This window comes from Pseudophryne corroboree, unplaced genomic scaffold, assembly GCF_028390025.1.
Source record: "Pseudophryne corroboree isolate aPseCor3 unplaced genomic scaffold, aPseCor3.hap2 scaffold_129, whole genome shotgun sequence".
NCBI classification, from domain to species: Eukaryota; Metazoa; Chordata; class Amphibia; order Anura; family Myobatrachidae; genus Pseudophryne; species Pseudophryne corroboree.
The window spans coordinates 536,708-550,668 of record NW_026967915.1 but is presented as its reverse complement, the minus strand read 5'-3'; the positions used below and the strand labels follow the sequence as shown (position 1 = coordinate 550,668).

The 13,961-nt window shown below is 34.5% G+C and overlaps 11 non-coding genes across 11 annotated transcripts; all 11 read left to right on the top strand.

Moving 5' to 3' along the window:
• Positions 1-1,562: 1,562 nt before the first annotated feature.
• Positions 1,563-1,635, top strand: TRNAR-CCU (transfer RNA arginine (anticodon CCU)). The gene has a single exon. It is a non-coding gene; the product is annotated as a tRNA-Arg (tRNA).
• Positions 1,636-2,523: 888 nt separating this feature from the next.
• TRNAR-CCU (transfer RNA arginine (anticodon CCU)) lies at positions 2,524-2,596 on the top strand. The gene has a single exon. It is a non-coding gene; the product is annotated as a tRNA-Arg (tRNA).
• An 863-nt stretch (positions 2,597-3,459) lies between these two features.
• TRNAR-CCU (transfer RNA arginine (anticodon CCU)) lies at positions 3,460-3,532 on the top strand. Its single transcript has one exon. It is a non-coding gene; the product is annotated as a tRNA-Arg (tRNA).
• Positions 3,533-4,438: 906 nt separating this feature from the next.
• On the top strand, positions 4,439-4,511 carry TRNAR-CCU (transfer RNA arginine (anticodon CCU)). The gene has a single exon. It is a non-coding gene; the product is annotated as a tRNA-Arg (tRNA).
• Positions 4,512-7,346: 2,835 nt separating this feature from the next.
• On the top strand, positions 7,347-7,419 carry TRNAR-CCU (transfer RNA arginine (anticodon CCU)). Its single transcript has one exon. It is a non-coding gene; the product is annotated as a tRNA-Arg (tRNA).
• An 874-nt stretch (positions 7,420-8,293) lies between these two features.
• TRNAR-CCU (transfer RNA arginine (anticodon CCU)) lies at positions 8,294-8,366 on the top strand. Its single transcript has one exon. It is a non-coding gene; the product is annotated as a tRNA-Arg (tRNA).
• A 906-nt stretch (positions 8,367-9,272) lies between these two features.
• On the top strand, positions 9,273-9,345 carry TRNAR-CCU (transfer RNA arginine (anticodon CCU)). Its single transcript has one exon. It is a non-coding gene; the product is annotated as a tRNA-Arg (tRNA).
• Positions 9,346-10,235: 890 nt separating this feature from the next.
• On the top strand, positions 10,236-10,308 carry TRNAR-CCU (transfer RNA arginine (anticodon CCU)). The gene has a single exon. It is a non-coding gene; the product is annotated as a tRNA-Arg (tRNA).
• Positions 10,309-11,202: 894 nt separating this feature from the next.
• On the top strand, positions 11,203-11,275 carry TRNAR-CCU (transfer RNA arginine (anticodon CCU)). The gene has a single exon. It is a non-coding gene; the product is annotated as a tRNA-Arg (tRNA).
• Positions 11,276-12,161: 886 nt separating this feature from the next.
• On the top strand, positions 12,162-12,234 carry TRNAR-CCU (transfer RNA arginine (anticodon CCU)). The gene has a single exon. It is a non-coding gene; the product is annotated as a tRNA-Arg (tRNA).
• Positions 12,235-13,116: 882 nt separating this feature from the next.
• TRNAR-CCU (transfer RNA arginine (anticodon CCU)) lies at positions 13,117-13,189 on the top strand. The gene has a single exon. It is a non-coding gene; the product is annotated as a tRNA-Arg (tRNA).
• The last annotated feature ends 772 nt before the right edge of the window (positions 13,190-13,961 follow it).

Sequence of the window (13,961 nt, the reverse complement as noted above, 5' to 3'; positions counted from 1 at the left end):
AGTCTCACCTGAAGCAGTTTTGTTTACAGTTTTTTTCCTTTTTCTTATGTCATTAGTCATTGATTATAATCTTCTACCTTAATATTTAATATGATATTACAAAGGATGGAAGAAAGAAAGAAAGAAAGAAAGAAAGAAAGAAAGAAAGAAAGAAAGAAAGAAAGAAAAAAAAGAAAGAAAGAAAGAAAGAAAGAAAGAAAGAAAGAAAGAAAGAAAGAAAGAAAGAAAGAAAGAAAGAAAGAAAGAAAGAAAGAACACAAATATGATTGTGAATTTAAGTTGTCAGCACACATCTGCTTTGGTTCAAATGCACTGCATATCTTCCTTCAGTCAGCCAACAAAACAGCAATTGAAAAGATTAACACACTGTTGGTAAAGCAGTTGCATCAAATAGATTTTTTGCAATATAGCATGATAATCCATACTGACAGCTCTGGATAGTACCAGCACATTTCTTGCTGGACTTGGTAATGCAAAGAACACAGTAAACAGCTTCACTTTTTCTCAAAAATAAATAATTGACTATTAAAAACCTATCAGTCTTGAATGAGAAAGTCAGTAAGCCCCAGTGGCCTAATGGATAAAGCACTGGCCTCCTAAGCCAGGGATTGCGGGTTCAAGTCCTATCTGGGGTGGAACTCATTAAAGCAGCTGTGTCATCACTAGAGTTGATACTTTATCCTTGCTTCAACTGTACAACAGTCTTGTAGTGTTTAGATTGCAAAAACTTGACCACAGAAGCTAAAAATGATATTTATTATAACATTGTTGTGGGTTTTTTGTTTACTTTTCTATCACTGTGAAAAGCTTATTCAAGTGCCATCTGGCATGCATGATCCTTTGTTGCTCGTCATTCATCACCAAAAATGATTTTCTTTTTAAATTCTTATGACTGTACTGATTGTATTGAATAAAATCCACATCTAGCATAACTGTTTTATGCTGCACAGTGCTCCAGTGGTGCAATTGGACAGCGCGTGGTACTTATAAGACAGTATCTGTTGAGCAATGTCAAGGTTGTGAATTCAAGTCTCACCTGAAGCAGTTTTGTTTACAGTTTTTTTCCTTTTTCTTATGTCATTAGTCATTGATTATAATCTTCTACCTTAATATTTAATATGATATTACAAAGGATGGAAGAAAGAAAGAAAGAAAGAAAGAAAGAAAGAAAGAAAGAAAGAAAGAAAAGAAAGAAAGAAAGAAAGAAAGAAAGAAAGAAAGAAAGAAAGAAAGAAAGAAAGAAAGAAAGAAAGAACACAAATATGATTGTGAATTTAAGCTGTCAGCACACATCTGCTTTGGTTCAAATGCACTGCATATCTTCCTTCAGTCAGCCAACAAAACAGCAATTGAAAAGATTAACACACTGTTGGTAAAGCAGTTGCATCAAATAGATTTTTTGCAATATAGCATGATAATCCATACTGACAGCTCTGGATAGTACCAGCACATTTCTTGCTGGACTTGGTAATGCAAAGAACACAGTAAACAGCTTCACTTTTTCTCAAAAATAAATAATTGACTATTAAAAACCTATCAGTCTTGAATGAGAAAGTCAGTAAGCCCCAGTGGCCTAATGGATAAGGCACTGGCCTCCTAAGCCAGGGATTGTGGGTTCAAGTCCCATCTGGGGTGGAACTCATTAAAGCAGCTGTGTCGTCACTAGAGTTGATATTTTATCCTTGCTTCAACTGTATAACAGTCTTGTAGTGTTTAGATTGCAAAAACATGACCACAGAAGCTAAAAATGACATTTATTATAACATTGTTGTGGTTTTTTTGTTTACTTTTCTATCACTGTGGAAAGCTTATTCAAGTGCCATCTGGCCTGCATGATCCTTTGTTGCTCATCATTCATCACCAAAAATGATTTTCTTTTTAAATTCTTATGACTGTACTGATTGTATTGAATAAAATCCACATCTAGCATAACTGTTTTATGCTGCAAAGTGCTCCAGTGGTGCAATTGGACAGCGCGTGGTACTTATAAGACAGTATCTGTTGAGCAATGTCAATGTTGTGAATTCAAGTCTCACCTGAAGCAGTTTTGTTTACAGTTTTTTTTTCCTTTTTCTTATGTCATTAGTCATTGATTATAATCTTCTACCTTAATATTTAATATAATATTACAAAGGATAGAAGAAAGAAAGAAAGAAAGAAAGAAAGAAAGAAAGAAAGAAAGAAAGAAAGAAAGAAAGAAAGAAAGAAAGAAAAAACACAAATATGATTGTAAATTTAAGTTGTGAGCACACATCTGCTTTGGTTCAAATGCACTGCATATCTTCCTTCAGTCAGCCAACAAAACAGCAATTGAAAAGATTAACACACTGTTGGTAAAGCAGTTGCATCAAATAGTTTTTTTGCAATAGAGCATGATAATCCATACTGACAGCTCTGGATAGTACCAGCACATTTCTTGCTGGACTTGGTAATGCAAAGAACACAGTAAACAGCTTCACTTTTTCTCAAAAATAAATAATTGACTATTAAAAACCTATCAGTCTTGAATGAGAAAGTCAGTAAGCCCCAGTGGCCTAATGGATAAGGCACTGGCCTCCTAAGGCAGGGATTGTGGGTTCAAGTCCCATCTGGGGTGGAACTCATTAAAGCAGCTGTGTCGTCACTAGAGTTGATACTTTATCCTTGCTACAACAGTCTTGTAGTGTTTAGATTGCAAAAACATGACCACAAAAGCGAAATATGACATTTATTATAACATTGTTGTGGGTTTTTTGTTTACTTTTCTATCACTGTGAAAAGCTTATTCAAGTGCCATCTGGCATGCATGATCCTTTGTTGCTCATCATTCATCACCAAAAATGATTTTCTTTTTAAATTCTTATGACTGTACTAATTGTATTGAATCAAATCCACATCTAGCATAACTGTTTTATGCTGCACAGTGCTCCAGTGGTGCAATTGGACAGCGCGTGGTACTTATAAGACAGTATCTGTTGAGCAATGTCAAGGTTGTGAATTCAAGTCTCACCTGAAGCAGTTTTGTTTACAGTTTTTTTCCTTTTTCTTATGTCATTAGTCATTGATTATAATCTTCTACCTTAATATTTAATATGATATTACAAAGGATGGAAGAAAGAAAGAAAGAAAGAAAGAAAGAAAGAAAGAAAGAAAGAAAGAAAGAAAGAAAAAACACAAATATGATTGTAAATTTAAGTTGTCAGCACACATCTGCTTTGGTTCAAATGCACTGCATATCTTCCTTCAGTCAGCCAACAAAACAGCAATTGAAAAGATTAACACACTATTGGTAAAGCAGTTGCATCAAATAGTTTTTTTTGCAATAGAGCATGATAATCCATACTGACAGCTCTGGAGAGTACCAGCACATTTCTTGCTGGACTTGGTAATGCAAAGAACACAGTAAACAGCTTCACTTTTTCTCAAAAATAAATAATTGACTATTAAAAACCTATCAGTCTTGATTGAGAAAGTCAGTAAGCCCCAGTGGCCTAATGGATAAGGCACTGGCCTCCTAAGCCAGGGATTGTGGGTTCAAGTCCCATCTGGGGTGGAACTCATTAAAGCAGCTGTGTCATCACTAGAGTTGATACTTTATCCTTGCTTCAACTGTACAACAGTCTTGTAGTGTTTAGATTGCAAAAACATGACCACAGAAGCTAAAAATGACATTTATTATAACATTGTTGTGGGTTTTTTGTTTACTTTTCTATCACTGTGAAAAGCTTATTCAAGTGCCATCTGGCATGCATGATCCTTTGTTGCTCATCATTCATCACCAAAAATGATTTTCTTTTTAAATTCTTATGACTGTACTGATTGTATTGAATAAAATCCACATCTAGCATAACTGTTTTATGCTGCAAAGTACTCCAGTGGTGCAATTGGACAGCGCGTGGTACTTATAAGACAGTATCTGTTGAGCAATGTCAAGGTTGTGAATTCAAGTCTCACCTGAAGCAGTTTTGTTTACAGTTTTTTTCCTTTTTCTTATGTCATTAGTCATTGATTATAATCTTCTACCTTAATATTTAATATGATATTACAAAGGATGGAAGAAAGAAAGAAAGAGAAAAAGAAAGAAAGAAAGAAAGAAAGAAAGAAAGAAAGAAAGAAAGAAAGAAAGAAAGAAAGAAAGAAAGAAAGAAAAAACACAAATATGATTGTAAATTTAAGTTGTCAGCACACATCTGCTTTGGTTCAAATGCACTGCATATCTTCCTTCAGTGAGCCAACAAAACAGCAATTGAAAAGATTAACACACTGTTGGTAAAGCAGTTGCATCAAATAGATTTTTTGCAATATAGCATGATAATCCATACTGACAGCTCTGGATAGTACCAGCACATTTCTTGCTGGACTTGGTAATGCAAAGAACACAGTAAACAGCTTCACTTTTTCTCAAAAATAAATAATTGACTATTAAAAACCTATCAGTCTTGAATGAGAAAGTCAGTAAGCCCCAGTGGCCTAATGGATAAGGCACTGGCCTCCTAAGCCAGGGATTGTGGGTTCAAGTCCCATCTGGGGTGGAACTCATTAAAGCAGCTGTGTCGTCACTAGAGTTGATATTTTATCCTTGCTTCAACTGTACAACAGTCTTGTAGTGTTTAGATTGCAAAAACATGACCACAGAAGCTAAAAATTACATTTATTATAACATTGTTGTGGTTTTTTTGTTTACTTTTCAATCACTGTGGAAAGCTTATTCAAGTGCCATCTGGCCTGCATGATCCTTTGTTGCTCATCATTCATCACCAAAAATGATTTTCTTTTTAAATTCTTATGACTGTACTGATTGTATTGAATAAAATCCACATCTAGCATAACTGTTTTATGCTGCAAAGTGCTCCAGTGGTGCAATTGGACAGCGCGTGGTACTTATAAGACAGTATCTGTTGAGCAATGTCAATGTTGTGAATTCAAGTCTCACCTGAAGCAGTTTTGTTTACAGTTTTTTTTCCTTTTTCTTATGTCATTAGTCATTGATTATAATCTTCTACCTTAATATTTAATATGATATTACAAAGGATGGAAGAAAGAAAGAAAGAAAGAAAGAAAGAAAGAAATAAGAAAGAAAGAAAGAAAGAAAAAACACAAATATGATTGTAAATTTAAGTTGTCAGCACACATCTGCTTTGGTTCAAATGCACTGCATATCTTCCTTCAGTCAGCCAACAAAACAGCAATTGAAAAGATTAACACACTGTTGGTAAAGCAGTTGCATCAAATAGTTTTTTTGCAATAGAGCATGATAATCCATACTGAAAGCTCTGGATAGTACCAGCACATTTCTTGCTGGACTTGGTAATGCAAAGAACACAGTAAACAGCTTCACTTTTTCTCAAAAATAAATAATTGACTATTAAAAACCTATCAGTCTTGATTGAGAAAGTCAGTAAGCCCCAGTGGCCTAATGGATAAGGCACTGGCCTCCTAAGTCAGGGATTGTGGGTTCAAGTCCCATCTTGGGTGGAACTCATTAAAGCAGCTGTGTCGTCACTAGAGTTGATACTTTATCCTTGCTTCAACTGTACAACGGTCTTGTAGTGTTTAGATTGCAAAAACATGACCACAGAAGCTAAAAATGACATTTATTATAACATTGTTGTGGGTTTTTTGTTTACTTTTCTATCACTGTGAAAAGCTTATTCAAGTGCCATCTGGCATGCATGATCCTTTGTTGCTCATCATTCATCACCAAAAATGATTTTCTTTTTAAATTCTTATGACTGTACTGATTGTATTGAATAAAATCCACATCTAGCATAACTGTTTTATGCTGCACAGTGCTCCAGTGGTGCAATTGGACAGCGTGTGGTACTTATAATACAGTATCTGTTGAGCAATGTCAAGGTTGTGAATTCAAGTCTCACCTGAAGCAGTTTTGTTTACAGTTTTTTTCCTTTTTCTTATGTCATTAGTCATTGATTATAATCTTCTACCTTAATATTTAATATGATATTACAAAGGATGGAAGAAAGAAAGAAAGAAAGAGAAAAAGAAAGAAAGAAAGAAAGAAAGAAAGAAAGAAAGAAAGAAAGAAAGAAAGAAAGAAAGAAAGAAAGAAAGAAAGAAAGAAAAAACACAAATATGATTGTAAATTTAAGTTGTCAGCACACATCTGCTTTGGTTCAAATGCACTGCATATCTTCCTTCAGTCAGCCAACAAAACAGCAATTGAAAAGATTAACACACTGTTGGTAAAGCAGTTGCATCAAATAGTTTTTTTGCAATAGAGCATGATAATCCATACTGACAGCTCTGGATAGTACCAGCACATTTCTTGCTGGACTTGGTAATGCAAAGAACACAGTAAACAGCTTCACTTTTTCTCAAAAATAAATAATTGACTATTAAAAACATATCAGTCTTGAATGAGAAAGTCAGTAAGCCCCAGTGGCCTAATGGATAAGGCACTGGTCACCTAAGCCAGGGATTGTGGGTTCAAGTCCCATCTGGGGTGGAACTCATTAAAGCAGCTGTGTCATCACTAGAGTTGATACTTTATCCTTGCTTCAACTGTACAACAGTCTTGTAGTGTTTAGATTGCAAAAACATGCCCACAGAAGCTAAAAATGACATTTATTATAACATTGTTGTGGGTTTTTTGTTTACTTTTCTATCACTGTGAAAAGCTTATTCAAATGCCATCTGGCATGCATGATCCTTTGTTGCTCATCATTCATCACCAAAAATGATTTTCTTTTTAAATTCTTATGACTGTACTGATTGTATTGAATAAAATCCACATCTAGCATAACTGTTTTATGCTGCACAGTGCTCCAGTGGTGCAATTGGACAGCGCGTGGTACTTATAAGACAGTATCTGTTGAGCAATGTCAAGGTTGTGAATTCAAGTCTCACCTGAAGCAGTTTTGTTTACAGTTTTTTTCCTTTTTCTTATGTCATTAGTCATTGATTATAATCTTCTACCTTAATATTTAATATGATATTACAAAGGATGGAAGAAAGAAAGAAAGAAAGAAAGAAAGAAAGAAAGAAAGAAAGAAAGAAAGAAAGAAAGAAAGAAAGAAAGAAAGAAAGAAAGAAAAAACACAAATATGATTGTAAATTTAAGTTGTCAGCACACATCTGCTTTGGTTCAAATGCACTGCATATTTCTTTCTTCAGTCAGCCAACAAAACAGCAATTGAAAAGATTAACACACTGTTGGTAAAGCAGTTGCATCAAATAGTTTTTTTTGCAATAGAGCATGATAATCCATACTGACAGCTCTGGATAGTACCAGCACATTTCTTGCTGGACTTGGTAATGCAAAGAACACAGTAAACAGGTTAACTTTTTCTCAAAAATAAATAATTGACTATTAAAAACATATCAGTCTTGAATGAGAAAGTCAGTAAGCCCCAGTGGCCTAATGGATAAGGCACTGGCCTCCTAAGCCAGGGATTGTGGGTTCAAGTCCCATCTGGGGTGGAACTCATTAAAGCAGCTGTGTCGTCACTAGAGTTGATATTTTATCCTTGCTTCAACTGTACAACAGTCTTGTAGTGTTTAGATTGCAAAAACATGACCACAGAAGCTAAAAATTACATTTATTATAACATTGTTGTGGTTTTTTTGTTTACTTTTCTATCACTGTGGAAAGCTTATTCAAGTGCCATCTGGCCTGCATGATCCTTTGTTGCTCATCATTCATCACCAAAAATGATTTTCTTTTTAAATTCTTATGACTGTACTGATTGTATTGAATAAAATCCACATCTAGCATAACTGTTTTATGCTGCAAAGTGCTCCAGTGGTGCAATTGGACAGCGCGTGGTACTTATAAGACAGTATCTGTTGAGCAATGTCAATGTTGTGAATTCAAGTCTCACCTGAAGCAGTTTTGTTTACAGTTTTTTTCCTTTTTCTTATGTCATTAGTCATTGATTATAATCTTCTACCTTAATATAAAATATGATATTACAAAGGATGGAAGAAAGAAAGAAAGAAAGAAAGAAAGAAAGAAAGAAAGAAAGAAAGAAAGAAAGAAAGAAAAAACACAAATATGATTGTAAATTTAAGTTGTCAGCACACATCTGCTTTGGTTCAAATGCACTGCATATCTTCCTTCAGTCAGCCAACAAAACAGCAATTGAAAAGATTAACACACTGTTGGTAAAGCAGTTGCATCAAATAGTTTTTTTGCAATAGAGCATGATAATCCATACTGACAGCTCTGGATAGTACCAGCACATTTCTTGCTGGACTTGGTAATGCAAAGAACACAGTAAACAGGTTAACTTTTTCTCAAAAATAAATAATTGACTATTAAAAACATATCAGTCTTGAATGAGAAAGTCAGTAAGCCCCAGTGGCCTAATGGATAAGGCACTGGCCTCCTAAGCCAGGGATTGTGGGTTCAAGTCCCATCTGGGGTGGAACTCATTAAAGCAGCTGTGTCGTCACTAGAGTTGATATTTTATCCTTGCTTCAACTGTACAACAGTCTTGTAGTGTTTAGATTGCAAAAACATGACCACAGAAGCTAAAAATTACATTTATTATAACATTGTTGTGGTTTTTTTGTTTACTTTTCTATCACTGTGGAAAGCTTATTCAAGTGCCATCTGGCCTGCATGATCCTTTGTTGCTCATCATTCATCACCAAAAATGATTTTCTTTTTAAATTCTTATGACTGTACTGATTGTATTGAATAAAATCCACATCTAGCATAAATGTTTTATGCTGCAAAGTGCTCCAGTGGTGCAATTGGACAGCGCGTGGTACTTATAAGACAGTATCTGTTGAGCAATGTCAATGTTGTGAATTCAAGTCTCACCTGAAGCAGTTTTGTTTACAGTTTTTTTCCTTTTTCTTATGTCATTAGTCATTGATTATAATCTTCTACCTTAATATAAAATATGATATTACAAAGGATGGAAGAAAGAAAGAAAGAAAGAAAGAAAGAAAGAAAGAAAGAAAGAAAGAAAGAAAGAAAGAAAGAAAGAAAGAAAGAAAGAAAGAAAGAAAGAAAAAACACAAATATGATTGTAAATTTAAGTTGTCAGCACACATCTGCTTTGGTTCAAATGCACTGCATATCTTCCTTCAGTCAGCCAACAAAACAGCAATTGAAAAGATTAACACACTGTTGGTAAAGCAGTTGCATCAAATAGTTTTTTTGCAATAGAGCATGATAATCCATACTGACAGCTCTGGATAGTACCAGCACATTTCTTGCTGGACTTGGTAATGCAAAGAACACAGTAAACATGTTAACTTTTTCTCAAAAATAAATAATTGACTATTAAAAACATATCAGTCTTGAATGAGAAAGTCAGTAAGCCCCAGTGGCCTAATGGATAAGGCACTGGCCTCCTAAGCCAGGGATTGTGGGTTGAAGTCCCATCTGGGGTGGAACTCATTAAAGCAGCTGTGTCGTCACTAGAGTTGATATTTTATCCTTGCTTCAACTGTACAACAGTCTTGTAGTGTTTAGATTGCAAAAACATGACCACAGAAGCTAAAAATTACATTTATTATAACATTGTTGTGGTTTTTTTGTTTACTTTTCTATCACTGTGGAAAGCTTATTCAAGTGCCATCTGGCCTGCATGATCCTTTGTTGCTCATCATTCATCACCAAAAATGATTTTCTTTTTAAATTCTTATGACTGTACTGATTGTATTGAATAAAATCCACATCTAGCATAACTGTTTTATGCTGCACAGTGCTCCAGTGGTGCAATTGGACAGCGCGTGGTACTTATAAGACAGTATCTGTTGAGCAATGTCAAGGTTGTGAATTCAAGTCTCACCTGAAGCAGTTTTGTTTACAGTTTTTTTTCTTTTTCTTATGTCATTAGTCATTGATTATAATCTTCTACCTTAATATTTAATATGATATTACAAAGGATGGAAGAAAGAAAGAAAGAAAGAAAGAAAGAAAGAAAGAAAGAAAGAAAGAAAGAAAGAAAGAAAGAAAGAAAGAAAGAAAAAACACAAATATGATTGTAAATTTAAGTTGTCAGCACACATCTGCTTTGGTTCAAATGCACTGCATATCTTCCTTCAGTCAGCCAACAAAACAGCAATTGAAAAGATTAACACACTGTTGGTAAAGCAGTTGCATCAAATAGTTTTTTTGCAATAGAGCATGATAATCCATACTGACAGCTCTGGATAGTACCAGCACATTTCTTGCTGGACTTGGTAATGCAAAGAACACAGTAAACAGCTTCACTTTTTCTCAAAAATAAATAATTGACTATTAAAAACATATCAGTCTTGAATGAGAAAGTCAGTAAGCCCCAGTGGCCTAAAGGATAAGGCACTGGCCTCCTAAGCCAGGGATTGTGGGTTCAAGTCCCATCTGGGGTGGAACTCATTAAAGCAGCTGTGTCGTCACTAGAGTTGATATTTTATCCTTGCTTCAACTGTACAACAGTCTTGTAGTGTTTAGATTGCAAAAACATGACCACAGAAGCTAAAAATTACATTTATTATAACATTGTTGTGGTTTTTTTGTTTACTTTTCTATCACTGTGGAAAGCTTATTCAAGTGCCATCTGGCCTGCATGATCCTTTGTTGCTCATCATTCATCACCAAAAATGATTTTCTTTTTAAATTCTTATGACTGTACTGATTGTATTGAATAAAATCCACATCTAGCATAACTGTTTTATGCTGCAAAGTGCTCCAGTGGTGCAATTGGACAGCGCGTGGTACTTATAAGACAGTATCTGTTGAGCAATGTCAATGTTGTGAATTCAAGTCTCACCTGAAGCAGTTTTGTTTACAGTTTTTTTCCTTTTTCTTATGTCATTAGTCATTGATTATAATCTTCTACCTTAATATAAAATATGATATTACAAAGGATGGAAGAAAGAAAGAAAGAAAGAAAGAAAGAAAGAAAGAAAGAAAGAAAGAAAGAAAGAAAGAAAGAAAGAAAGAAAGAAAGAAAAAACACAAATATGATTGTAAATTTAAGTTGTCAGCACACATCTGCTTTGGTTCAAATGCACTGCATATCTTCCTTCAGTCAGCCAACAAAACAGCAATTGAAAAGATTAACACACTGTTGGTAAAGCAGTTGCATCAAATAGTTTTTTTGCAATAGAGCATGATAATCCATACTGACAGCTCTGGATAGTACCAGCACATTTCTTGCTGGACTTGGTAATGCAAAGAACACAGTAAACAGGTTAACTTTTTCTCAAAAATAAATAATTGACTATTAAAAACATATCAGTCTTGAATGAGAAAGTCAGTAAGCCCCAGTGGCCTAATGGATAAGGCACTGGCCTCCTAAGCCAGGGATTGTGGGTTCAAGTCCCATCTGGGGTGGAACTCATTAAAGCAGCTGTGTCGTCACTAGAGTTGATATTTTATCCTTGCTTCAACTGTACAACAGTCTTGTAGTGTTTAGATTGCAAAAACATGACCACAGAAGCTAAAAATTACATTTATTATAACATTGTTGTGGTTTTTTTGTTTACTTTTCTATCACTGTGGAAAGCTTATTCAAGTGCCATCTGGCCTGCATGATCCTTTGTTGCTCATCATTCATCACCAAAAATGATTTTCTTTTTAAATTCTTATGACTGTACTGATTGTATTGAATAAAATCCACATCTAGCATAACTGTTTTATGCTGCACAGTGCTCCAGTGGTGCAATTGGACAGCGCGTGGTACTTATAAGACAGTATCTGTTGAGCAATGTCAAGGTTGTGAATTCAAGTCTCACCTGAAGCAGTTTTGTTTACAGTTTTTTTTCTTTTTCTTATGTCATTAGTCATTGATTATAATCTTCTACCTTAATATTTAATATGATATTACAAAGGATGGAAGAAAGAAAGAAAGAAAGAAAGAAAGAAAGAAAGAAAGAAAGAAAGAAAGAAAGAAAGAAAGAAAGAAAGAAAAAACACAAATATGATTGTAAATTTAAGTTGTCAGCACACATCTGCTTTGGTTCAAATGCACTGCATATCTTCCTTCAGTCAGCCAACAAAACAGCAATTGAAAAGATTAACACACTGTTGGTAAAGCAGTTGCATCAAATAGTTTTTTTGCAATAGAGCATGATAATCCATACTGACAGCTCTGGATAGTACCAGCACATTTCTTGCTGGACTTGGTAATGCAAAGAACACAGTAAACAGCTTCACTTTTTCTCAAAAATAAATAATTGACTATTAAAAACATATCAGTCTTGAATGAGAAAGTCAGTAAGCCCCAGTGGCCTAAAGGATAAGGCACTGGCCTCCTAAGCCAGGGATTGTGGGTTCAAGTCCCATCTGGGGAGGAACTCATTAAAGCAGCTGTGTCATCACTAGAGTTGATACTTTATCCTTGCTTCAACTGTACAACAGTCTTGTAGTGTTTAGATTGCAAAAACATGACCACAGAAGCTAAAAATGACATTTATTATAACATTGTTGTGGGTTTTTTGTTTACTTTTCTATCACTGTGAAAAGCTTATTCAAATGCCATCTGGCATGCATGATCCTTTGTTGCTCATCATTCATCACCAAAAATGATTTTCTTTTTAAATTCTTATGACTGTACTGATTGTATTGAATAAAATCCACATCTAGCATAACTGTTTTATGCTGCACGATGCTCCAGTGGTGCAATTGGACAGCGCGTTGTACTTATAATACAGTATCTGTTGAGCAATGTCAAGGTTGTGAATTCAAGTCTCACCTGAAGCAGTTTTGTTTACAGTTTTTTTCCTTTTTCTTATGTCATTAGTCATTGATTATAATCTTCTACCTTAATATTTAATATGATATTACAAAGGATGGAAGAAAGAAAGAAAGAGAAAAAGAAAGAAAGAAAGAAAGAAAGAAAGAAAGAAAGAAAGAAAGAAAGAAAAAACACAAATATGATTGTAAATTTAAGTTGTCAGCACACATCTGCTTTGGTTCAAATGCACTGCATATCTTCCTTCAGTCAGCCAACAAAACAGCAATTGAAAAGATTAACACACTGTTGGTAAAGCAGTTGCATCAAATAGTTTTTTTGCAATAGAGCATGATAATCCATACTGACAGCTCTGGATAGTACCAGCACATTTCTTGCTGGACTTGGTAATGCAAAGAACACAGTAAACAGCTTCACTTTTTCTCAAAAATAAATAATTGACTATTAAAAACATATCAGTCTTGAATGAGAAAGTCAGTAAGCCCCAGTGGCCTAATGGATAAGGCACTGGTCACCTAAACCAGGGATTGTGGGTTCAAGTCCCATCTGGGGTGGAACTCATTAAAGCAGCTGTGTCATCACTAGATTTGATACTTTATCCTTGCTTCAACTGTACAACAGTCTTGTAGTGTTTAGATTGCAAAAACATGACCACAGAAGCTAAAAATGACATTTATTATAACATTGTTGTGGGTTTTTTGTTTACTTTTCTATCACTGTGAAAAGCTTATTCAAATGCCATCTGGCATGCATGATCCTTTGTTGCTCATCATTCATCACCAAAAATGATTTTCTTTTTAAATTCTTATGACTGTACTGATTGTATTGAATCAAATCCACATCTAGCATAACTGTTTTATGCTGCACAGTGCTCCAGTGGTGCAATTGGACAGCGCGTGGTACTTATAAGACAGTATCTGTTGAGCAATGTCAAGGTTGTGAATTCAAGTCTCACCTGAAGCAGTTTTGTTTACAGTTTTTTTCCTTTTTCTTATGTCATTAGTCATTGATTATAATCTTCTACCTTAATATTTAATATGATATTACAAAGGATGGAAGAAAGAAAGAAAGAAAGAAAGAAAGAAAGAAAGAAAGAAAGAAAGAAAGAAAGAAAGAAAGAAAGAAAGAAAGAAAGAAAGAAAGAAAGAAAGAAAGAAAAAACACAAATATGATTGTAAATTTAAGTTGTCAGCACACATCTGCTTTGGTTCAAATGCACTGCATATTTCTTTCTTCAGTCAGCCAACAAAACAGCAATTGAAAAGATTAACACACTGTTGGTAAAGCAGTTGCATCAAATAGTTTTTTTGCAATAGAGCATGATAA